Source organism: Lissotriton vulgaris, chromosome 7 (genome assembly GCF_964263255.1).
Source record: "Lissotriton vulgaris chromosome 7, aLisVul1.2, whole genome shotgun sequence".
NCBI classification, from domain to species: Eukaryota; Metazoa; Chordata; class Amphibia; order Caudata; family Salamandridae; genus Lissotriton; species Lissotriton vulgaris.
This window is the reverse complement of record NC_141695.1, coordinates 1,735,652,685-1,735,678,217: the sequence shown is the minus strand read 5'-3', so window position 1 is coordinate 1,735,678,217 and position 25,533 is coordinate 1,735,652,685. Positions and strand designations below refer to the sequence as shown.

At 41.0% G+C, this 25,533-nt stretch overlaps 2 pseudogenes across 1 annotated transcript in view; both read left to right on the top strand.

Moving 5' to 3' along the window:
- The first annotated feature begins 438 nt into the window (after positions 1-438).
- Positions 439-25,533, top strand: part of LOC147706512 (epidermal differentiation-specific protein pseudogene) — a 251,263-nt pseudogene continuing 226,168 nt past the window's right edge. The window contains exon 1 of the transcript XR_015297661.1: positions 439-454. The product of XR_015297661.1 is annotated as an epidermal differentiation-specific protein pseudogene (transcript). The remainder of the gene's footprint in view (positions 455-25,533) is intronic.
- Positions 18,412-19,442, top strand: LOC147706514 (epidermal differentiation-specific protein pseudogene; annotated as a pseudogene).

Sequence of the window (25,533 nt, the reverse complement as noted above, 5' to 3'; positions counted from 1 at the left end):
CAACAGCAAAATTCTGATATAACAAAGCACAGGCAATGTAAACTATTTAAAGATGATTAGGGTTAGTTTTAGGTGAATGGCTTTAGCTTAGGACGTGAAGTGAGGCTTATAATTAGCTTTAGACAGTAGAGTTTTTGATGCTGTTTTGCAGATGGAAAGGTAATGACATTCCTTGGGAATCATGACTATTTTGATTTGAGTCTATTTTTCTGAGCAGCGCGTGCACATCGCAGAAGGGGGGAGAGCAGCACGTGTTCACACGCATACAGTCATTCTAAACATCATGTGCCTCTGTGAGTGGTTTCTGTGCATCTTGTTTGCTTTTCACACAGACCATGCCAAGAGTGGAGCCCCCTGACATCATCACTGAGAGCCTCATAAGACCAGGCACCTGAAGTGTGATTACTGCAGAGAGGACACAAGCTGGTGGATGACAACCCCAAGATCACTAGAGGTGAGTGCAGACTGCTGGACTTTGGCACTAAGCCATTGTGATCTCTCAAAGACAACACAAGAGCAGGCAGCCACTGTCATTCTATAATCATCAAATAGTGCCTTTAGAAATACCCACACATGCAGCAGGTTCCTCACTAAAGATAGCAGGGACATGGGCAAGGCAACACAAGGGCCTGCACTAGCTCTGGCAATAAACATTGTATTTAAACCCCCTCCCTTTTACACTGCACATACCAACAATCACTCCACCCTTAAATCCATGGAGTACACTTACCCATTTACAGCATCATTACACCTTTCTCTGTCATTTTAATCTGCAATGCTTCCATCTCACTGCCCTGTGGCCTCCTTCCCTATCTTCTTCTCCATGATCCTTGCCCCTCATACTCCTCTCTGTTCCCACTCCATACTTATTACATGCATGCTGCTCCAACCTAGCTCTTTTCTTTCAGTGTGAAAGTTAACCCTCTTTGTGTCCCCTCCTAGTTCATCCTAAACCTGCATGCCCAGATTTTAAAGAATGCAGTGCTGTCACACAAGTAGCAAATTACAAAACATACCCTAGGACACACACCTGAACAACTAATAGCTGCATTCAGGAACCTCAACTTCCCCCAGAAAGACTGCCCAGGACCCCCATCACCCAGGAGACAGCTCCTTCACTCCAACAAAATGTGAGGTGAGAAGGTATGGAGAAATACAGCTATGAGCTGCACAGGTATGCAGGGAAGAAAGAAGGAGCCTTCCTCGGTTCATCACCCCTGGTGGTTACCAACCCCCTTTTAGAGGTTGGAGAACTGAAAATGGAAACCAGTGATGGAAATTGTCTCTGCTCTAGTCCAGCAAATAAGGCATGAAGGACCAAGGGGAGGAACATAAATAATAACCCCATACATATAGAGTCAATTAAGCCCCTTATTTAGACGTTAGAGTTCTGATTAGGCCTTTATATTAGAGTTAGACTTCAGAGTCAACAAGTACAGTACCATAGATGCACCAAGGATGAAACTTAGCACCTTTTATCATTTCTCTATGTAAATAAGATGCAATCAGTCTTCCAACTGGCAGGTTTCTGTATCCCTTATATCAAAAATCCTTCAGCCAGTGTTGTGGTACTTGTGGTAATTAAAAATGTATTGGGGAAACTTATATAAATGGTGAAAATGTTCTCAGAATAACTATCATGAAAGTTTGAAGGAGTAAAAGTGTGTGATTATATTATTGAACATTAAAATGGAGTTATCTAAATTAATTGAAGTCATGTGCGTGGTTTGGAAATGCTATTCAGTCCTATTCTTTCAGTTATACTCACTATCCCTGCATGTCCTCTGAGTCAACTGAACAATTGTGAGTGTGCTCTGCAAGTGCTGCGTCCTTTTGCTTTTCCGATTGGTGTGGTGGGGCTTCAATGACTAAATGAAACCCACAATTGAGGCTGACCATTGCCCATCAACCCAGGCTTACTGCTTATCAAGAACCAATATGGCTTGGACACATGCCCTTGAACCCAAATCTCTGTGGAAATATTGGCTATGGCAGTCCAGATCCCCAAACACTGATCTCTTGCCTCCATCATGTATGGAAGCTCGGTAAATGTGGTTTACTGATATTGGGGGATTGATGGGGTACATTTGAACCCAAGTGCATGCTGAACAAGTTAGTGGCCCTCAGGCAGCAGACTGCCTTACAGCATGTTGGACATGCTACCCTGCACATAATGCTTCCTAAGTCCACCTCCCTAAAACCAATTGTAGTAGGTGGATGAGGAGAAAGCTGCCCATGTATTCCTCACTATCATATTAGGTTTGCTCCTGCTCTAGTGAAACCCACACATAAATGTAAATTGATACTTGTATAGCGCACTACTCACCCGCACGGGTCTCAAGGCGCTTGTACATATACCGCTGTGGAACCCATCCTGGCTTTCCCTGTGAGGCGTCCACTCCTGGGCACACCCAAGTTGGAAGCCAGGCATCCTTAGCGTTGTGGGGGCCATTGTGGAGATTAAGCAAGCTATTGCCCAGAGTTGCAGAGTGGGACTCCATGATTGGAATAGGCACCGAGGCGAGAATTATCAGGTCCGTGGAATTATGAGCCCAAGACCCGCCGAGGCGGGAATTGAACCCTGGTCCCAGGCTAGACCTCTGCATCAGGGTCTGCCGCTCTAACCATTGAGCTACACTTCTCTACCCTGCTTCTGCTGATGTAGAAGGCTGTCTGGCTTGGAATTAACAAAACAACCATGACCAGTCCATACAGGTCTGACCAGTGATTCTTGACTTCAGAATGCAGGAAACTTTAGAAAACAAGAGAAACAAGCCCTTCTCAAGACTCTACTACATTCTATTGCAAGTTTTACATAGTGATTCTTCTCCCTGATAAGTACTCAAAGTAGTAATCGATGGATTACGGCAGATTAAAGGTAAGTAAACATATAAATAAATAAAACAAATTTCATTGCGCGCACTGCACCCCCAAATGCGATGCAGTGCAGGCAATAAAATAAATTTTTTAATGTATATGTTTACTTACCTGTAATCTTCCGTAATCCACTGATTACTATCCCCACCCTACCCCTCCCCCTCACAACGTCACCGCCCGGCAGCTACTCCCACCACCGACCGCTACTGGTGACATCCAAGGGATTTCCTTCCTTTAAACCAGGGATGTCGGTTTTGTGTGTAATAACTAGGCGTGGACTTGACTCCTGTAATTTGTTGTAGCATAATTAGGTGACATTACAGCTAAACTATTCCAGAAGAGAGTAACCCTACATTTTGCACTAAGATAATTGTACAAAATGCAGCAGAACATGAACATCAGCTGCCAACAGCTGCCTACACTCTGTTCCTGTGTTCTTGAGGAAGGTATTTTGATTACAAATTACTATAAATTATGTAAACTGCATAATTGCATAATTTAAAGTCATGAGTAACATGAAATTACAAACAATTACTTTGATTTCTCTGACATAAATAACAGTTTGCCCAAGGCTAGTAAAAACCAATTGTTGTGCTCTCCTAAAGACTGAGTGTGCCTTATTCCCTTAAATGAGTCTTTCTTTTCATTGGTTGTCCATTAGAAGTCACATTTGTGATGCCTTATATTCAAAATTACTGCTGTCATTTTGGGGGTTGATCTTACATCAGGTCGTCCTGAGCCTTGTCATTTTGACCCTGGCCCTTCTGTCCACTCTTGTCCAGTCCCCTTGATCTTCCCTGCTCTGGCGCTTCATCGTCAAGTCAAGTCAAAATTTGTATAGCGCACTACTCACCCAGAGGGTCTCAAGGCGCTTGGGGGAGGGGGGTTTTGTTATTTATCAAACAGCCTGGTTTTGAGTTGTTTTCTGAAGGAGAGGTAGTTTTGTGTAAGGTGGAGGTGGGTGGGGAGAAAATTCCAGGTTTTGGCCGCTAAGTAGGAGAATGATCTTCCTCCCATGGTGGCTCTTTGGATTCGTGGGATCGTGGCGAGGGCTTGATTGGATGATCGTATTTGGCGGGTGGGGGTGTAAAAGGTCAGGCGCGTGTTGAGGTAACTGGGTCCTAGGTCATAGAGGGCCTTGTGTGCGTGGGTGAGGAGACGGAACTTGATTCTCTTGTTGACGGGGAGCCAGTGAAGGTCTATCAGGTGACCGCAGATGTGATTGTGGTGGGGTATGTCTAGGATGAGTCGGGCGGAGGCGTTCTGAATGCGTACTTTTGTTACTCATCCCATCTGCATCACCATGGTCCCAGTTCTCCTGGCCCTGGTTCTCATGTCTCTGATGTCCTTGCCCATCTGGTGACCCACCTACTGGTCCTCATCCATCTCTTTCATTTCCCTGGTCCCCTTCACAATGACCTCTAAGTAGGTCACTCCAATTTTATTGGGGCGCTTTCAGATTTCGTTTGCTGAGGCAACACTGTCAAGAAATGAGGGCCCACTACAAACAGGACCCGGCCCACTAAAACACTGCTTAGCATGTTAATAACAAACTACCATTTGTAAAAAACATTAGGCTGGAGACTAAAATGACAGTGTGTCTGAAGGGGACACCGATGGCATGAAAACAAAAAGGGTCCATTCCTGAAACACACTCTGCTAAGTGAATAGTGTGAAAATCTGTGTTTAGTCAGCTGGTCATTGAGTAAATAGACACATCCCTCCTGAATTAGCCAGATGCTTTGCATAGCTGTCTCCTTTTTCCACTTCCCCTGATCCACAGAAGCCCATTACTGTGTCTTATCCAACTTACCTCCTGCAAGTGCACCAAAGCACTGTGTCCCCTAGCAGCAAATGCCTTATGCAGGATTCCCTCCTTCTGTGGCCTGGATACCACCTGTGTTTCTCCACTGCCTGTGTGCTGCTGGTTGTCAGCTGCTGCTATGTTGCCAGTTTTGAAATACAAAGCTACCGGATTTCCCCTTAAAAGGAAGCCCAAAACTAAAACAACATCTTCCATAAGATGTCCAAAGTGAGTCCAGCTTTAAAAATCATCAAAAGCAACACTAAAAAAGCCAATTATTCTCCTGAGTGAAGAAAACATTTATGTAACATACATTACAGCTATACTCATCATTCTTTACAGATACACAAATAGGACTAGAGTGCAGCACAAAATATCTGTGTGCCATATCCTGAAGCTCCTGAAAGGTTGAATTTTCATTTCCTATTTTAATATTATGTGAACATAAAAGATATTTTACGAGATTGATTTTACCATTTTTTTGTTCTGTGAAAACAACGTGTTCATGTATTTTTGTACATTTGTATATGCGCTTACTTTTCAACGCTTCATACTCTTTCCTCCACCCTTTTATAGGATAGACACAAACCTGCCACTGCCTGGAGTTTTTCTACATATTTGGCTAAATGAAGACCTCTTTCCCGCTATTTACCTGGACGCCAGTCAAATAGTACACAATCTCTACTATTTCATCTGCGCTGATATAAAAGAATTAAGGGCCTTATTTATGAAGGCCTTGCGCCACTTTTTCCCATTTTAAAAGTGGCGCATCGGCGGCACAAGGCCTTCATAAATAAGGCCCTAAGTTTCAGGGGCCTTATTTATGAAGGCCTTGCGTCAGTTTTGCGCCGCCGGTGCGTCACTTTTTGTGACGCAACAGCGGTGTAAGAAATGCACCTTGTTGCGCCATATTTAAAAAGTGACGCATCTAGATAGATGCGTCACTTTTTAAACCCCTGCGCCACATTATACCTGCGTCAGGTATAATGTATGCAGAGGGGGCGTTCCCCCGCAAAAAGCCTTGTAATAGTGACGCAGTGAAATCTATGAGATTTCACTGCGTCACTTTTAGGACGCTGTTGCGTCAAAATTTTGCGCCTGCCTCACAGCAGGCGTAAGACTGGCGCAAGCCCTTTCACATGGGGCTTTCCCCATGGGAAAGGACGCATTGCTGGAGTTGCGTCACTTTTGTGACACACTCCAGCAATGCGTCACTTTTGCGCTTACAGATACGTCAGAAATACTGACGTATCTGTAACTCCTTGCGACATGATGCGTCATACATTAAATATGACGCATCAGGAATGTCGCAAGGAGTGCGCAGTGAAAAGTGACGCATCGCTGTTTTCACGCAGCGATGCGTCACTTTTCATAAATGAGGCCCCAGATATTTAGCAGCTGGCTAGATAAATAGCTTAAATTATATACTATTTTGCCATCTGCAGAGTAAATAGCACTGAGTATATACTGTTGATTGGTGGCAGGAAAATGTGCCATTTCCATCAACAAAAGGAAAGAACTACTTGGAATCAGTCTAAGTACTGACTATTGGAACACGCAAATGTAGATAGAGGAGAAATTTCAAACTAGTGTGGTAAGATTGCTCTATCGGATTACAGGGTCTGTACATCAGAGGTGATATGAAATTCTGTGCACCAGAGTTGAGGTATCTACCACAAACCCCTTATGCTGGGTTCAGGGGCAGAAACCTAGGAACATAGATTTGAACTGGAAGGAGAGGCAGCCGGGTACTTCCTTGACCTAGAGAGCTGCTGGAATACTGAAAGAATCCTTGAATGAGCCTTGGCACTGCTCAGAAGACCAGGGGCCATGAAGAGGCAGAGGCAAAGCAAGCTGGATATCTTCTGTACATTGCAAGGGGAAAACAACTCTGGGTCCTTGAGATGCCTGACCTGACTCATAGCTGCCAAGTTTTCAATTGCTTCTGTGTGACATTTCTATGGCTACAGTTGGCATATGAGATGTCGACTGTCAAAAGTGTGATACTTCCAGTGACAATTTCATATGTGCAAATCAAATAATGACCAGTATTTTAGGGTCTCTATGTGAATTGTCTGTTACTAAATCCAGACATTTCATACACGGTACACAGTCAAAATATCGAGTTTTAAATTTCGACCTACCAAAATATCGTGTTGTAAATTTCGAAGGTGCAGAATATCGATGTCAAGAATATCATTGGACAGAATATCGACCCTGAGGTAAGTAATATCGAAACTCTTTATATCGATGTAAGTAATATCGAAATTAGTAATATCGATAGCATATATATCGATGTAACTAATTTCGATGACACTAATATTGATATTTGTATTATTTTTTGTTTTTTATTGTGTATGTGTTATATGTTTTAGTTAAGTATTTGAAATAAATTATATTTTATTTGAAATAATTTTATATATTAATTTATTTATTTATAAGTAAATTATATGTTTTAGTACCGGAGTGGGTTGTGGGTTTATAGGGGAATAGGGTGGGAAGTAATTTATTGTAATTAATAAAATATTTTTTTATGTATAATTTAATTTGTAATTAAATATTAATTGGCAATTATTTATTTTAATTGATAAATTAATTAAATAATTGGTAAATAATGTAAATTTTAATTAAATGTTATGTTTTAGTACTGGAGCGGGTTGGGGGTTTATAGGGAATAGGGTGGGATGTAATTTAATTGTAATTAATAAAATATTTATTTATGTATAATTTATTTTGTAATTAATTATTAATTGGCAATTAATTATTTTAATTGATAAATTAATTATTTGATTGGTAATTAATGTTAATTTTAATTAAAGTTATGTTTTAGTACCTGAGAGTGTTGTGGCTTTATAGGGGTATTGGGTGGAAAGTAATTTTATTGTAAATATTTAATTATTTATACACTTTTAGTTATGGATAAATAATGCATAAAATAATTAATAATTGGTAAATAATTATTTTAATAGATATTTATTTTTTAAATTGTCAATTAATATTTGTAATTTGTAAATATGTTTTAATAACTACAAAAATTATTTAAATAATTGTTAAACATTTTTATTTAAAAATATTAATTTGTATAATGTATTTTAATTTTTAATATTGATTTAAATTTAAATAATATTTTATTGTCATGATAATTAATTTATTCTTTAATATGTATTATTTGGTGAGTAATATTTAATACTTATCATTTATTGGTGTTTGTTGATAATTTATTGTCAATAAATTAATCAAAAGTAATTGGTTTTATTAATTATTAATTGATTTTTATTGATGTTTATGTATTTGAAAAATTAATTATACATTATTTCAAATATAAACATTATTTAGAAGTATGTTAAAATAAAAATCTATGTTATTAAACGCTTTTCCTACTGTAGCACCCTTTGGAGTTGGAATAGTAATTTTTCCCCCTACGCTATCTAAAGCTTTCCCTACTGTTGCACCCTTTGGAGTTGGAATAGTAATTTTCCGCCTAAGCTATCCAAAGCTTTCCCTACTGCTGCACTCTCTGGAGTGGGAATAGTAATTTTACCCCCTACACTATCCAACGCATTCCCTTCTGTTGCACTAATTGGAGTGGGAATAGTCATTTTTACCTACCCGCTATCCAACGCTTTCACTACTGTTGCACCCACTGGAGTGGGAATTGTAATTTTTACCCCTACACTATCCAACACTTTTCCTACTGTTGCACCCACTGGAGTGGGAATAGTAATTTTTACCCGTACGCTATCCAACGCTTTCCCTACTGTTGCACTCACTGGAGTGGGAATAGTAATTTTTACCCACTCACTATCCAACGCTTTCCCTACTGTTGCACTCTCTGGAGTGGGAATAGTAATTTTACTCCCTATACTATCCAACGCTTTCCCTACTGTTGCACCCTTTGGAGTTGGAATAGTAATTTTTACCCTTACGCTATCCAACGCTTTCCCTAATTTTGCACTCATTGGAGTGGGAATAGTCATTTTTACCTACCCGCTATCCAACACTTTCCCTACTGTTGCACCCACTGGAGTGGGAATAGTAATTGTTGCCCACCTTCTATCCAACGCTTTCCCTACTGTTGCACTCTCTGGAGTGGGAATAGTAATTTTACCCCCCTACACTATCCAAAGCTTTCCCTACTGTTGCACCCTTTGGAGTTGGAATAGTAATTTTTACCTGTACGCTATCCAACGCTTTCCCTACTGTTGCACTCACTGGAGTGGGAATAGTAATTTTTACCCACCTGCTATCCAACGCTTTCCCTACTGTTGCACTCTCTGGAGTGGGAATAGCAATTTTACCCCCTACGCTATCCAAGGCTTTCCCTACTGTTGCACCCTTTGGAGTTTGAATACAAATTTTTACCCTTATGCTATCCAACGCTTTTCCTAATGTTGCACTCATTGGAGTGGGAATAGTCATTTTTACCTAACCGCTATCCAACACTTTCCCTACTTTTGCACACACTGGAGTGGGAATAGTAATTTTTACCCGTACGCTATCCAATGCTTTCCCTACTGTTGCACTCACTGGAGTGGGAATAGTAATTTTTACCCACCCGCTATCCAACGCTTTCCCTACTGTTGCACTCTCTGGAGTGGGAATAGTAATTTTACCCCCTACGCTATCCAACGCTTTCCCTACTGTTGCACCCTTTGGAGTTGGAATAGTAATTTTTACCCTTACGCTATCCAACGCTTTCCCTAAAGTTGCACTCATTGGAGTGGGAATAGTCATGTTTACCTACCCGCTATCCAACACTTTCCCTACTGTTGCACCCACTGGAGTGGGAATAGTAATTTTTACCCGTACGCTATCCAATGCTTTCCCTACTGTTGCACTCACTGGAGTGGGAATAGTAATTTTTACCCACCCGCTATCCAACGCTTTCCCTACTGTTGCACTCTCTGGAGTGGGAATAGTAATTTTACCCCCTACGCTATCCAACGCTTTCCCTACTGTTGCACCCTTTGGAGTTGGAATAGTAATTTCTACCCTTATGCTATCCAACGCTTTCCCTAATGTTGCACTCATTGGAGTGGGAATAATCATGTTTACCTACCCGCTATCCAACACTTTCCCTACTGTTGCACCCACTGGAGTGGGAATAGTAATTTTGCTATCCAATGCTTTCCCTGCTGTTGCACTCACTGGAGTGGGAAGAGTAATTTTTACCCACCCGCTATCCAACGCTTTCCCTACTGTTGCACTCTCTGGAGTGGGAATAGTAATTTTACCCCCTACACTATCCAACGCTTACCCTACTGTTGCACCCTTTGGAGTTGGAATAGTAATTTTTACCCTTACGCTATCCAACGCTTTCCCTAATGTTGCACTCATTAGAGTGAGATTAGTAATTTTTTCCTATTTGGTATCCAACACTTTCCCTACTGTTGCACCCTATGGAGTTTGAATAGTACTTTTTAGCCTTACGCTATCCAATATAATTTATATTTATTTATGTATTTTATAATATTTCTATTATGTTACATAATGTTGTGTTTAATTAATTTTTTTAATATTGAAAGTATCTTTCATTGTTTTTATTTATTAAATATAAATATTTATTATTATTTATGTTATTATTTGATGAGTGTTTATGTATTTGTAATTTATAGTATTTGTTAATATTTTTAAACTAATTAAAAAAATAATAAATATAATTAATTAAATATATATTACATATTGTATGTTTAATTTTAATTAAATCTTTAACATTAAATATGTATTATTTATTCATTTTATATATTCTAAAATATTTTTACATAAGTTTAAATTATATACAAGTATTATGTACTTTATATTTATTTTTTTAATAATAAAAAAACAATATATTTAATTACGATACTTTTTACATCGATATTTTATTTTCGATATTTTTGTACTTACCATGTTGTAGATAGGTGTCGATATACTTGCCTTCGATATTCCAGCGTCGATATTTTGTCTGTCGATATCCTGTCTCTCGATATTCTGTCAGAGATTCATCATACACCTATGAACATAACCTTAAAAGAAGCCCGGCCTAGTGGTATTACCACTGCAAGAATAATCATATTCATGAGTAATAACAATGATTTTCTTCTGACTAAACATAATAGAAAATGTTTCAGTTTTGAGGATATTAAACTATGAACTGAATATTACTAGGGCTGTAGAAGGGGTTGTGGCCTTTAGAGAGCCTCCATCACTCGATCATTCCCCTTCACACTCCTTTCATTTGCAGTCTCTCTCTCTCTCTCTCTCTCTGTCTCCGACACCTTTTGCCTGATATATTTATGAACTTCTTTACTTGCATGTGAGCACATCATTCCTCTTCTCTGAGGTCTTTTAACTTTACTTCTGCATGCACTTTCTTGCATCTTCCTCTTGACCATGTACTGACTCTTTCTCTCTCTCACACATACACATGCACACACTCATACACACACACACTCTCTCTCTCTCTCTCTCCACATCTGTAAATACATTACTGTTTTCTGAGTTTGGTGCTCTCAGTATGTTGACAGCGATGACCCTCCTTTGTACATAGCGGAGATATAAGAGTTCCAAGTGGGATACTTGCTCCTTGCTTTAGCCAAGAAGATGCTGTTTGCATTATGTTGTAGTCCATACTTTACTACTTTATGATTTAATGACAAGAAATGTCACCAACTTCAGTAAAAGTAAAGAAAATAACTTAGTTGAGCCCAGGCCAGTTTCCATAGCAATGAGACACCACTCCTAGTCCTGGGCCTAGTTCATAAAATGGGCCTGGAGAAGCATAGCAAGCTAACTGTCTGCTGAGTTTATTCAACCCTATAGCACTACAAATGCTGGTCCCATATAAAGGTGCTATCATTGTGCTTTAATTAGCATTTTGGTGCAGTGATGTGAATACCAGCACTGAAAGTGATAGTCTAACCCCTAAAGCGTGGCTGCTGATTCTGTGGATGTACGGTACCTGGGAAATTTAGGGCCTGGTTTAGATCTTGGCAGATGAGAATACGCTGTCACAAGTGAGATGGATATCCTATCCAGAGTATTATGTAAATGTGTAAATGTAAATGTGGGTGTACTTGTAAAGCGCACTGCGACTCCATGGAGTATCCTGGCGCTGAAGACCGCTGGGGAACCTGTCCTAGTTTTCCCTGTGAGATGGTCCCTTTCTGGGTATCTCCAAGGTGAAAACAGCCATCCCCGGCGTCTGTGGGGGGCCGTTGTAGAGATGAGGCAAGCTTAATGCCCATAGTTGCCGATTGTGTTCCCTGGTTAGAGAAGGCACCGAGGCGAGAATTATTGAGTCCGTTTTGACCCTGGTCCACGACCCGACCCTGCCGCGTCGGAAATTGAACCCTGGTCCCAGGCCGTTCTCTGCTTACGGGTCTGCAGCTTCTAACCAGTGAGCCACACCACTCCACTATTACAATCCCATTATGTCCTATGGAGATCATAGCTAAAGCGGCGATAATTTTAATGCCCTTCTTGATAATATGCCCCCTAGTTGTTTGTGTGGTGAGATTCTGACGTATACCATTGATATCGAACGGAGCTACGACAATATTTAATTCCAATTCAGTAACACAGTTACTCACTTTGTGCACATGATTCCCCGATGGTAGCGATTGTGAGCAGTTGAGACATACTCCAAGAGATGCTAAAGGGAGTAAAACCCGGACATCGTGTTCCATACCGATTACACTTGATAAGCTCAATGTCTGAAAACCTCTATATCAAGGTGCTAACGGAGGGTTTAATGGAAAATGACTCACCGCACAAACTATGTGCCTTCTCAACCTAAAGTTTTAAACACTCATGTTTTAAAACACAACTTTCCCTAAGTCCACTGGGAGGGCATATTAATGTTCAACCGCAAACAAGTATAAGACATTCACCTATAGCTGAGCTGTACAGGTCATTCATTTCATATAAGACTCTGAATAATCACCCACAGAGGTCTGGGGTGTAGCTATATATGTAAAGACTCAGTTCCTGCTCAGCCTCAGCTGTCTGACATGTGCCTCTTGCAAGAGCTCCACCTGACAAACTCTACATTGACATGATTGAGGGCACACGGGGCGGGTGAGAAGCATGTGGCCTGCTACTCAATTTATGCCAGTGAGGCTGGCCGTGGTCCTCCAGAGAGGATTAAAATGGCACATGTGCTCAGAGCTTTGCCATTTTACAGGACCGCCCACTGATACTGGTGTCGGTATACAGCCCCAAGACAGGTGACCCTACTGGTGGGCACTACGTGACATGGGGTATTATTATGGGGCACGAACTTCAATGTGGCACTGGATGCCACTGTAGACAGATCCAATAACAAAACCTACAAAAATCTGTGCTGACAAACATTTACCTAGAAACACTATTTTAACTCCACGGTCATGCAAATTAATTTGTGCACTCACCCTTTTTTCTACGTTCTGTGCATCAATAAAAAGACCAATCAAATCTTGATGCACTACCTACACGTCTCACCTCATTGTTCTCATTGATGTTCTGCTTTTTGGGACATGTAGTCCGCTTTGGTGCACCTATCGTTAAAATAGCAAGATGGTAATTAAGCGCTTAACAAATGCCATAAACTAAACTAAACTAAACATTAAAGATGTAGTGGTTTTCAAATATTTAGAATTGTACTGTGTATGGAAAATTGCCGTACATCAATTCTAAGCCGTAGTCAGATATTTCCAATGGGAAATGGGATTACCAGCATTGCTAAAAGCAATGATGTAGACGAGGTCATCTCAGTGCCATGGTCAGGAAAATGGCCATATACTAGTAATGTAGATAAAATCTGGCCTTATTCTGTTAAACTCATAGGACAAATACATAAGGGTGGATGGCATCCCTACCAAGGACTAATTGTAGTTTGAGGGACCTAGGGGTACATCATCATTCATAAATCATGAAGTTCAGTCATTCCAGTGAGGTCATCTGTGACAGTGTTAAACCGTAATAGAAGATGCACTTCTTTTTTTCATCAATCGTCTTTCAAGATCACCTCCTCTGGGCCCTGCCAATATGACCGCTCGCACTGTCCACTGTGCTATAGGCCCAACCTCTATCTTTTATCGTAATTGTAGACAGATCCAGCATGTCACACCACCCGCACCCACAAACCGCTGTGCAACTCCACGCCAATATAGCTCACAATAGCCTGACAGGCTATTTGGCTAGAGCTGCACAAACAGAATTCCACCATCTTGCTTCAAGATTCTCTTTTTTTTGTGAGGTGGTTCTTTGGCGCTGCTTTATTGACCAACATGGCTATTTTGGATATGTCCTTTCCACCCAGGTGCAATATCATCAGTCTTTTCTGCTCATCCTCTACTTGAATTGCCTCAAAGAACTGCTGCACCCGCTCTACCCACTCTCTCTATTCTGGGGCTTGAGCCAACGGTGCTCCTTCCACAATAAAGGGTTCCATTGAAGGAAACAGGGTCATTATGACTCAGGTGTGGGAGCACTGCACAGCGCCTTGAACACCTGTTACTCAGTCTTCCTTCCGGCAGACTGGACGCCTCCGGCTCTCCGGGCCTCAATCCGAGACACCACGTGTGCAGGATTCACCCACCAGTGCGCTCAGCATGAGATCAGGCAGGGATGTAATCTTGGCACACGCACTAGGCACGCAATGAAACACGTGCACAGCCGCCGCATGAGCTGCTCTGCAACCACCCTGGGCTCCCAGCCACGCTACCTCGCTGATCATGGGCCGTGCAATGCGAGCGGGTTGGGGCAGGGCCGGACTGGGAACAGAAACAGACCCTGGCAAACTGCTCAGCCGCCCCCCATGGGGGGAGGGAGAGGGTAGCCGAGCAGTTTGCGAGGGCCGTTTTCGACCGATTTTGTTACCAGGGGCCAATATTGCCAACCACCGGTAACAAAACCGGCCCCTCCAGGAGCCCAAAACCGGCCCCCACCATAGCAGCCTGCGGAAGTATATGCCAGAAGCGATCCATGGTTGAAAGTGTTTATTGACTTTCACGGAGTAAAAACACAGTCCATCATTACAGGGGCCCGGAGTCAACTTCCTGTCATGGAATCTCCGAGGGGTCCCGGTTCCATGACAGAGCAGAGTTCCAGGTACACATCACAACACTTCTCCTTTTTTTCCAAACAAAGAATAGAACAAATAAAGAAATAACTAGAATTGAGAAAATAGAAAACCCTGGAAGAACATAGTACTATGCAATGATGATGATCATTGACAATAACAATTAATGAAGTAATAACATTTAAAAGTGTAATAAAAGTAGAAACACATTACACTTTCCTCCCTTCTAAAGTGAAAAAAAAATATTATTCGCAAATAAAGTCTTGTAACTTGTTAGGAGTAAACTTGGTGCGAACACTTCTTCTTAAAGTTTCCCTTGAGACTTCATCATTTACTTGTTTGAATTGTTGGTTGAACGTGTTAGAAGCATTTTGTTTATTAACATTCATACCAGAACTGGGATCAAAAGCTAGACGAGAAACATTCCACCAATTCCCATCAGAAGGTTTTGCAGCATTAATTTGTAATGGTGCTTTAAATTTCGAAAGGCCTTTCCCAACAAGACATGGATTTTTTACACGAACCCAGTCGCCCAATTTGAACTTGTTGTATTTTGGAGTGTCAGATGTTCTTTTCGCACTTGAAATATCAGAATTTGATTTAGCTAAGTTCCATGATTCTTTCATATTAACATTTTTGTCAAGGCTTGTGGTCATCCAAAAAGGACATAAATTAGATGTTGCTTTTCTGCCTCGCATCAGTTCGAATGGAGTTTTCTTTGTAATACTGTGAGGTGTCCTTCTGTAACTCCTAATCAATTTTTTTAAAGCAATTTCCACATTCAAGTTACATTTTAGAGTAGACTACATACTACATTCAACTAAAATCTTGTTGAAACGCTCTACTTTACCGTTACTTTGGGAATTATATAACTGTGTTTTAATATGTTTGATATTACATTTTTCTAGAAAAGACTTCATTTCAAAGAAAGTAAACTGAACACCATTGTCAGTTAAAATTTCACCAGGGATACCTTCTCTAGCGAAAACATCTTGGAAAAAATTAATAAAATTTTTTGTGGTGGGTTCCATCACTCCTCTAACCTCTACCCATCTTGATAGATGGTCAATTATAACACTACAATATTTCATACAGTTAGGAAGGATATGGTAAGGTCCTAAAAAATATACTCCCACCGTTGACAAGCTCTTTCTGGACAAATAGTAGGAAACTCGACGAATCCTTCAGTTTTAAGAACTTTATCACTGACTTTACATTTTCCACAGTTAAGTACATACAAGTCTATTTCATGGTCCATTTTAGACCACCAAAATGTTTCTCTTACTCTTCTTTTGGTGAAAGTGGAACCCAAATGTCCAGAGTGTGCTAATTCAATTATGCGCTTGTGAAAACAGATCGGGGGAAATAATTTGTCACCATGCATTAGTTTATTACCTTCTAAAGATAGTTCGTCAGATACTTTCCAAAAAACGTGTAAATTATCAGGTATACTTTTTTCTTTTGGCCACCCAGAAATGACCATTTGCATGACATCTTTTATTACAGTATCATTGTTCAATTCTTGTATCAAATCACTCTCATCTTTACAAATACTAGAATCGCCAATATAGGCAATGAAACATTCTTCAATTTCTGACTACCAATCATATTCATCATACTCTTCGATTGGAAGTCTAGAAAGACAGTCTGCTCTTGAGTTCTTTCCCCCTGGCATGTACTCTACAGAAAAAGAAAATTCCAGTAGCCTTGCTGAAAGTCTAGCTATGTGAGCAGTAGTGTGCTTTAATTTTTTTCCTGATAAAATATCCACCAAATGACGATGGTCAGTTCTCAAAGTAAAGGGCCTTCCCCACAGGTAAGCTCTAAACTTCTCTACGCTCCATACACATGCTAGGAGTTCCTTTTCTATAACCAAATATTTACGTTCAGGTGATCGTAAAGTTCTAGATGCGAAACCTACAGTTGTTTCATGACTAATGTTTAGTTGAGTTAAAACAGCTCCTAAACCATATTCTGAAGCATCTACAGTGACAAAGTTCTTCCTTCCTTCTACAAAGGATTGTAGTGCTGGTGCTGAAGTAATATCTTTTTTAATTTTCTCAAAAGTATGTTGGCATAGGTCTGACCACACAAATTTGTCACCTTTTTTTAATAGAACCTTAAAACATTCAGTAACAGTAGCAACATTTTGCATACATTTCGCATAAAATTCACATAGACCTAGAAAAGATAACAATTGTTCCCTGTATTGTGGAGCAGGCGCATCAACAATGCTTTTCACTAGACTAGGTTTAGGTTTAACGCCTTGTTCAGAGAAAACATGTCCCAGGTATTCAATTTCTTTTGTTTTAAATGTGTGGGTTCGTATACCATCCTCGTCGCCAAATTTTTTAAGTATATGCCAGAAGCGATCCGTGGTTGAAAGTGTTTATTGACTTTCACGGAGGAGAAACACAGTCCATCATTACAAGGGCCCAGAGTCAACTGCCTGTCATGGAATCTCCGAGGGGTTCCGGTCCCATGACAGAGCAGAGTTCCAGGTACACATCACAACACTGCCTACTGGGGAAACGCCCGGTGCCCGCTATGGCCAGTCCGGCCCTGGGTGGGGGCCTTTGATGTGAAGGCCGCAGTGTGCGCTAAATAACACTCAGACACCAAGATGTACTTTACTAGCTGGCGCTTGTCTGCTCTGATGCAGAGACCGCGCGCACAGCCATTTAATATCAATGTTCTGCCGTACGCGGGTTAAAGTAATTAATACATGTACATGGGGAGAGGCGACCCCTCGCCCCGTGACAGCTACCATAACAGTGGACTGTTCCACTGGATATCGCAAGACTCGATATAACATATATGACCCCTCATTATGCCATCTGCATTCTACAAAATAAAAGTTTTTCAGGCACTAACACTTTCCATTTATGGGTTGTGTCATGATGCCCAGTGTAACCTTGAATCATACTCTCCTACGCACATCAGCACCTTATTTACAAGGCCTCGAAAATTGCAGACCCTGGGTCATTTCCGTATAATACCTTTTCTTATGTTTTCTGCACTTTAGAAAAAACAAACAAACAACTTCCTTCAGTCACTACTCCGTACTTTAGCTTTATGGGTTGTGTCATCATGCCCAGTAAGAACCTGAGCCATCTGTGCCTTAAAAAACAGAGACCTTGTGCAGTTTCTGCATATGATTCTTCATTATGTAATCTGCACTACACCTTTAGGTTCCTTATTTTCCACCTTAGGTCTATTCTTTAACTATTATCTATCTGTCAGTACCCTTTACACTTTATCATCCCAGGTCCTGTGGAATTTTGTAAATATTTCCTTCCGCACCATCATGACCCGCTACACATACGTCATTAGCATGCACTGTCATCCTTTAATGATTTTAAGGAAAAAAGGGAAGCTGTTGTGATCCGAATTGTACGTTTTGATCATATTGTGCTGTAAAACATGTTCTCATATATGGAAGATATTCTATGAGTTTTTATTGCTGTATTCATTCCCACCATGATATTTAGTGTTTTATTAAACTTGTAATGATTTTAAGTCATTATACAATAAGCTTGACATTGACATTGGCATCATAGTATACCTTCTTTTATTTTAAAAGAGAGGAGCCAGTGCTGTGAATTTGCACACAATCATGCATGATTTTTCTCCACTGACCAGCTGTTGTTTTGTATCACAGGGTCAGCTACAGAAAACACATTGGAAACTTCATACCTGATCACCATGAACTCCATCACTGTCTATGAACATCCCAAGTTCAAGGGGCTCAGTAGGACATATACGGCGGATGTTGTGAATCTGGCCCTGGAGAGCTTCAGAGACTGCATCTCGTCTGTGAAGGTGGTGGGGCAGCCATGGCTAATCTACGAGCATCCCAACTATCAAGGTTTGTTCATTGCCCTAGAGGAGGGAGAACATCCTGCCATTGAATTGTGTGACAAGGCATCTTCTCTGAAGCTGATCACTGATGACCTGACCAATCCAAAGATCACAGTCTATGAGAATCCCAATGCCTCTGGTAATCAAACAGTACTGACTCAAGAGACCAATCTATCATTTGGAAACATGAATGATAAGATATCTTCCCACAGAGTCCAGAGTGGAGCATGGCTTCTATATGAGCATCGGAATAGGGAGGGAAGGTGTATTGTAGCCAGGGCTGGTGAATATCTGGCAAACTATCGTGATATTGGTTTCAACGATGAAGTATCCCATGTGTATCCTCTGTGCCCTGGGAAACCCTCCGTCACTGCCACACTTCTGTGGGATAAGAAAAAGAAAGAGAGTGAAAAGAACATCCAGGCAGATCAGTATTTTTACACCAACAACACAGACAGCGAGCAGCAATTCACCGCTGCTTCTTGCAAAGACTATGAGAAATATGTCTCCCATAGCTTTGAATTTAGCAAGGTGTCTTCAATCAAGGTGGGTGCCTCAATTACCTTGCAAGGAGTGGCCAATATTTCAGCAGAGGCGTCCAACACCTTCACAGTGAAGAAAGATGAGGTTGAGACATTCACCTCGAGGAAGAAGGCAGAGTTAAGTTTGCCGATGAAGGTACCGCCACGCTCAAAAATAACCGTCAGTTTCATGAGCAAGGAGGTTTTGATCTCAGTTCCAGTGGAGCTGAAGATTTTCCAAGGTAGTAAGACTGTGATTGAACATGGGACATACCTCTGTGAGTCTGGCACAGATATCTACATAGATGTGCAATCCGAAACCATTAGTAAATTGTAGTACCAGGCACACTTTCTTCTTGTTATGGGGCTACGCTTCAACATTGATATGATATTCTTTGATTATGCTTTTTTTAAAACAGAGATATCTTCGAAGGATTTTTTTAGAGCTTCCATTTTCATACACCATATCCCACAAAATAACCTTAGCTAGCAGACAGTGATCCTGGGACTCAACTAATGCTCGATGCCATAACATTTGTTTTTCAGGTAGGTTAGCAATGAACGTCAACCAATGGAATATGTGGACTTGGTCACTGGTTGTCATTGCTACATCAAATGTTACCTCAAGTCAGGGAGACAAGGCCATGCTCTAACCGCTCAATGGATCTCACTGAGACACATGTGTATGCCTGGGCACTTTATACCTTCGGGCAGTGCTGTGCTGTGATTGGCCAGTGTGCGTGTATGCTTCACTTCAAGCTGACTGCTCTCTTCGGGTGCTTGGTGGCAATGATTCACTTGTGTTTGCACGTGACAAAGCTTCAGCCGTTTCTGTGCCATACCTTGCCATTGATGTTTAGTGCTGCATCAGTGCCTGTGTGCTCTCGGCAGATATTCTGATAAGTAGAGCACAAGTCCTAAAGAAGGAAGTGGGAGACTTACCAGGTTAGGCAGTATGCCAGTGAAATTATGACACGTGCCAACACAGTACATGATGTCACGTCGCGCGGCATTGCACATGACATCACAAGAAGTAACCTCACTGGAAGTGAACTCACTGGAAGTGACATCAAAGGAAGCGACATCAGATATTAAGACCTCACACATATGTATATCAGGTATATCATGAGTACATTTAGGCGCATTATGAGATTTAACAAATTAGATTTGGTGTTGGGATTGTGGCACAAAAGTGGCACAATCCCAACGCAAAATCTGGGCCTCAAGTAAATCATTTATTTTTTTAAACCCTGCCACTAAGAAATTGGCAACAAGGAGAAGCATGGCAGGTGATCAGTTCTGCTTCATTGGGTCAAAGTCTGCATCTTAAAATATTTTATTGGGTTAAAGGTGAGATAACTCTGGAGGTTAACACATTTGTTGGAGAGATCTGTGTTTTGTGTAGTCCCAGATTTGAATTGAACTAGTATAGAAGGTTAATATGTCTCCTGCACATGCACTTTATGTAACATGTAGATGACAGAGTCTTATTTTATGTAGATAGGTAAGTGGGTTTCTTCTTTGAACACAGATATCCTTTGTCACCTGCAGTTCATTCATTTGAATCTTTGTAATATATAGCACAGTGAGTTATGAAGGACACATGATTCCTTCACCTTGTAAACCTGTCTTATGTAACTCATCTTGTACATTGATTCACACATGTACATGATTTATTGTCAATGTATAATGGGAATGTTACGTAAAGAGTTCTGACACACTGCATTGGGTTGCATAGCGTTATATACTAAATAAAATTGGTATTTGTGTAAATACTGACACAGGCCAACACATCTGACGTTCTTACTGTGCAGGCATCTCTTACATACAGGGGCTGAAAAAAGGCAAAAGCTGCCGCTGTGAAGAGATAACAAGCTGTGTGCCTGTGTTTCCCCTCCATGGCATTTACATTAAAGTGTGAGGTTCCAGGCCCCCTCCAGTCAGGATATTCAAAGAAAAGGAGGCCTGATGGCCCCTTAACTGCGGTCCAGCTGGAGGTGAAAAAAGCTCCCTTGCTGCCTGCACTTTGCTGCAGGTAATGGAAAACAGACTAATGAATGTGTCCTGGTGTCTCAAAATTACACCGGGACAAGTTCAGCATATTTCTGCGGGGCACAACTTCTTGGCAGGGGCACTTCGAAAAATAGTGGGTGGACGCCACGTACCTGCTTGTACCCCCGACTTGTGCCCTGCTGCTAAGACCATACTCTGGCTATTTTGTGTTGTTGCATCAAAAATGTCTGCTTTGTACAACACATAAGAGAATTCAACACTATGTATATACCCCCTAAGCATATCTGCTGAAAAGATCTCTGAAAACATGTACAAATCAAACTAATTCACGCCCTAGGACCTAATTGTCAGAGCTGCACAAGAGTTGTTCTTCTGTCCACAGGACATGGGCCAAATGTGTACAGTAACTGTGTGTTACTGCCTTTATGGAGTCATACTTCCCTTCTAGGGGCCTTAGTTGATGTACAACATGATAGGTTACTGGGTTTCTGCTCAATGTTTTTTTATCAGCCAAATAATGGAAGCAAGAGCATAAGTCTCTGGACGAGTAGGATCACCTCTATGGTTTTCATTATCAGAAGAGCACACTTGCAGAATGTGAGACCAATTCACAAATAAGGGCCTAAAGCTGTACTCGAAGATTTACACCTATATTAAAGTATAGTTTTACAACTTTCTAGAATGCCCAAGTTTTTCCAGGAAAATACAAGTTCCAGGTGTATGCTTTCCATTCTTAAGAAGGTCATGTGTCATTCACAAAAAGGTCTCACTCCTCTGCAGAGTGACCAATAGCAGAGAACTCCAAACAAAGGGAATACAAGCCCCTGTGCAAACACACATTTGTTTTTTCTCCTTGGAAAACGTACTTGCCTTACAATCACAGCAATTTAGCAGATGATAATTCCTCTTCTTGCAGGGCTTATCTACAACTCTTTCCAGGCAAGAAAGAGGAAGACGAAGAACTTGTGAATGCCCACAAACATCACTACCCATGCGTTGGAATGCCCAGGTCCCACCCTTGAGCAGAATATAAGGCTGTGGAGGATGCTAATAGGCTAATGCCTGCCTGGAATCACTTTAGGAGCTCCTGGCAGGTGCAATTTAAGTAGATTAGCATGTGTCAATATTCATCCAATGAGTCAGTGGCATAGCAAGGTCACCGTAGGACCCTAATGCAAGCATAAAAAACGAGCCCCCTTTGTAGAAAACATTAATATTTCTGGTGCAGAGTGCCCTCCTGGATCCTAGCCCCAGGTTTCATTGCACCTGCTGCACCGTTGGTAGCTACATCCCAGAATGGAGAAGCATTTAAGTGCAGGTGTACTCGATTACTGGATTTTAGATGGTTTGTCATTGCTTTCTCATTATATGACATTTAGCTGGTATAAGTAGAATATGTGTGTACTTCTTTTAAATCTAAACAAATAACCACCCCAGGAATTGAAATGATTTAAATTATAAATTAAATTTATTTTTGTGCATGTGTGTGAATCTAGGATTAGTTTTGGTTTTAGGTTTTTCTCCAGTATGGAATCTAATCCCTGATCAATGTTTCCATTTCCTGTATGATTATGTCTGTTTCTGGTTGAGAACAAATAAATCAAAATGTTCAACAGTTCAAGATGCAGTTGTGTGATCATTATTTTGAATTGGAAAGCTTTATTGTCACAATCACAGCACTGATACATTGGGGGCCTCATTTATGATAAGTGACGCATCGCTGCGTGAAAGCAGCGATGCGTCACTTCTCAGTGCGCACTCCTTGCGACATACCTGATGCGTCATATTTTATGTATGACGCATCATGTTGCAAGGAGTTACAGATACGTCAGTATTTCTGACCTATCTGTAAGCGCAAAAGTGACACATTGCTGGAGTGTGTCACAAAAGTGACGCAACTCCAGCAATGCGTCCTTTCACATGGGGCAAGCCCCATGTGAAAGGGCCTGCGTCAGTCTTACGCCTGCTGTGAGGCAGGCGCAAGATTTTGACGCAACGGCGTCCTAGAATTGACGCATTGAAATCTCATAGATTTCACTGCGTCACTTCTACGAGGCTTTTGCGGCGTAACACCCCCCTGCATACATTATACCTGATGCAGGCCCTGGATGTTTACCAAAGGGCCACGGGTAGCAAAAATGACTTCAGTTACTGTGACCTCTCCCCACATGATATCAAAGGAAATTGTCACACATGACCTTTGACTCTGATGGCATCACAGGAAGTTGCTCTATCTTTGTACAGCTGTAGATCAAAATATTGACTACTGAAACATTGAACTACCAAAATATCTTGGCAAAACATAACGTCACACACAGTATAATTTCTAAAAAAACAAATACAATGTATTAGATTACATAATTGCCATCATGCAGTAGAATGAAACAAAAGAAAAAAGATAACACTCTGCCAGAAATATTACAGATGAATTTAATTACTTATCAAGATATTTATGATGGAATTCATGGCATTAAAATTTGAAACAAGATTTAATAAGGCATATGTGCTAAGTGCTCCTGTGATTACACATTGAGTGACAAAGATAAATAAATGTGTGTTAGGAAATAAGGGCAAAGATGACACCAAGAGCAGTGCTGTTCGATAAGGACCATATTCATGTAGCATTAGTTCATGCCAGGACTTTTGCCCCTATAGACAACAGCTCTTCAATATCACTAGAAATGGGGAATCATCATCAAGACCAAAATATAGTATGAGTCAGAGGCACCTAGAACACTTAAACAAATGAATAAATGAAGACAAATGAGGGCCAATGACTCGGGAGAAAATAATCTAGGAATCTGAACAGACAGACACATTTACATAAGTGTAGCCTTGCTGTCAACATTAAAAGTAGTTATCAACCTAACACAAGGACAAGTGGCCTAAAGCTTCTTATGAATTCGCCTGCACAAACCAATCCAACAAGAGCCTGATAGATATGTTTTAATTTTTGTAACAAGTGCCAACAGTGAAATGGAAAAACACAGCACACTGGTTGAAAAAGGGTGACACACCTGGAGGTACTTACCGCTGACTGGCAAACCCCATTTTTCTGGGAAAGGGGACATGTTAAATTATTCTTTATTATAATTCTTTATTATACAGTTAATAAAAACCGTAATGTACAAACAGAACAATGCATGTTAAATTAAAATTTTAAAATATATAAAAACATGATCATGTTCTTAGTGCTGGGTGTTTATGCAGTGCAGTTAAAATAGTATTGACAAACTTCCCAACTCTTGCTAATGCCTGGGCTGAATTGTTGCTAAAACACAAAGTCGATGCTTCGCTGCAGTGTCTCAGTGATTGTTCCCGGAAGACGGAGATCAGTAGGCGACGTCGATCGGGGGCAAAGAATGGGCAACAGCAAAGCAGGTGGAGCCAGGACTCATGTTTATAGTTACAAAACCTGCAAGTGGGCTGCTCATTCCACCGGGCCCACTGGGGGTTAAAGTCAAAGATCGGTAGGGCTAGCAGCCTCATGTGTAGTATTTTGTTACGAGTCTGGGGGTTGAGGGAGTAGTTGAAGTATGTTTGAGGTTTTCCCTTGATTTATGATTTGTTCAAGGCAGTAAAAAGTTCGTTTTTAGATAGCCCGGCAACGTCGGTCTGAAATGAGACTGAGATGATTTGTTTTGTTATTGTTTTTTTCCATATTAGCAGAGGAATGGTTGGGTTAATGAGAGAGGTTGGTTCAATCTTTAGTGTAGAGATAGCAAGAATAAGCTGTTTGTGCCAAGGGGAATGTTTGTCTTTAAACACAGCTTGTAGTTGTTCTTTCAAGGATTGTCCTGGTGCTCGTAGGGTGTGTATATAGTATTTGATTAGGTCACCCAGGCAATGGAGGTTTGCACTTGTCAGGCCCAGCTCGAGTCTCATCCTCGACCTTCTCAAGTGCTGTGGGACGGAGAAGATTTTCTTATAAGCTTTTATTTGTAGGTTTCCCAGAAATACGTCCATTTTCCCGGGAAAGGCCAAGTGGCCATAGGTCACTGCAGGTAATAGTTTGGCCTGCAGCACCCTTAGGATTGGTTCGGCTGAGGGACTGTGCAGGTGACGATTCAGGCGCCTAAGGCTATGAATGATCCTCATGCCCTTGGACCTTAAGTGTCCGAGGTGTACTGCTTGATTTGCCCTGGCATTGAACCAAACTCCTAGGTAGTTGTAGCTGGTGCAAGTCGTTATTTGTGATCCCCCTGCTCTCCAAGTGAGATTTTTCTTTTTGTAGCTCCCAAAGATCAAAATGTTGGTTTTTGATTCATTCATCACAAGATGGTTCTTTGTGTTATATTTATTGAGAGCGGTGAGCGATCTTTGCAATCCTGTTTTCGTATGGTCCATGATGATGATGTCGTCGGCGTATTGCATTGTCTGTAGGCGCAGCCCGCCCAGTTTAGGGGCAGCCAGGG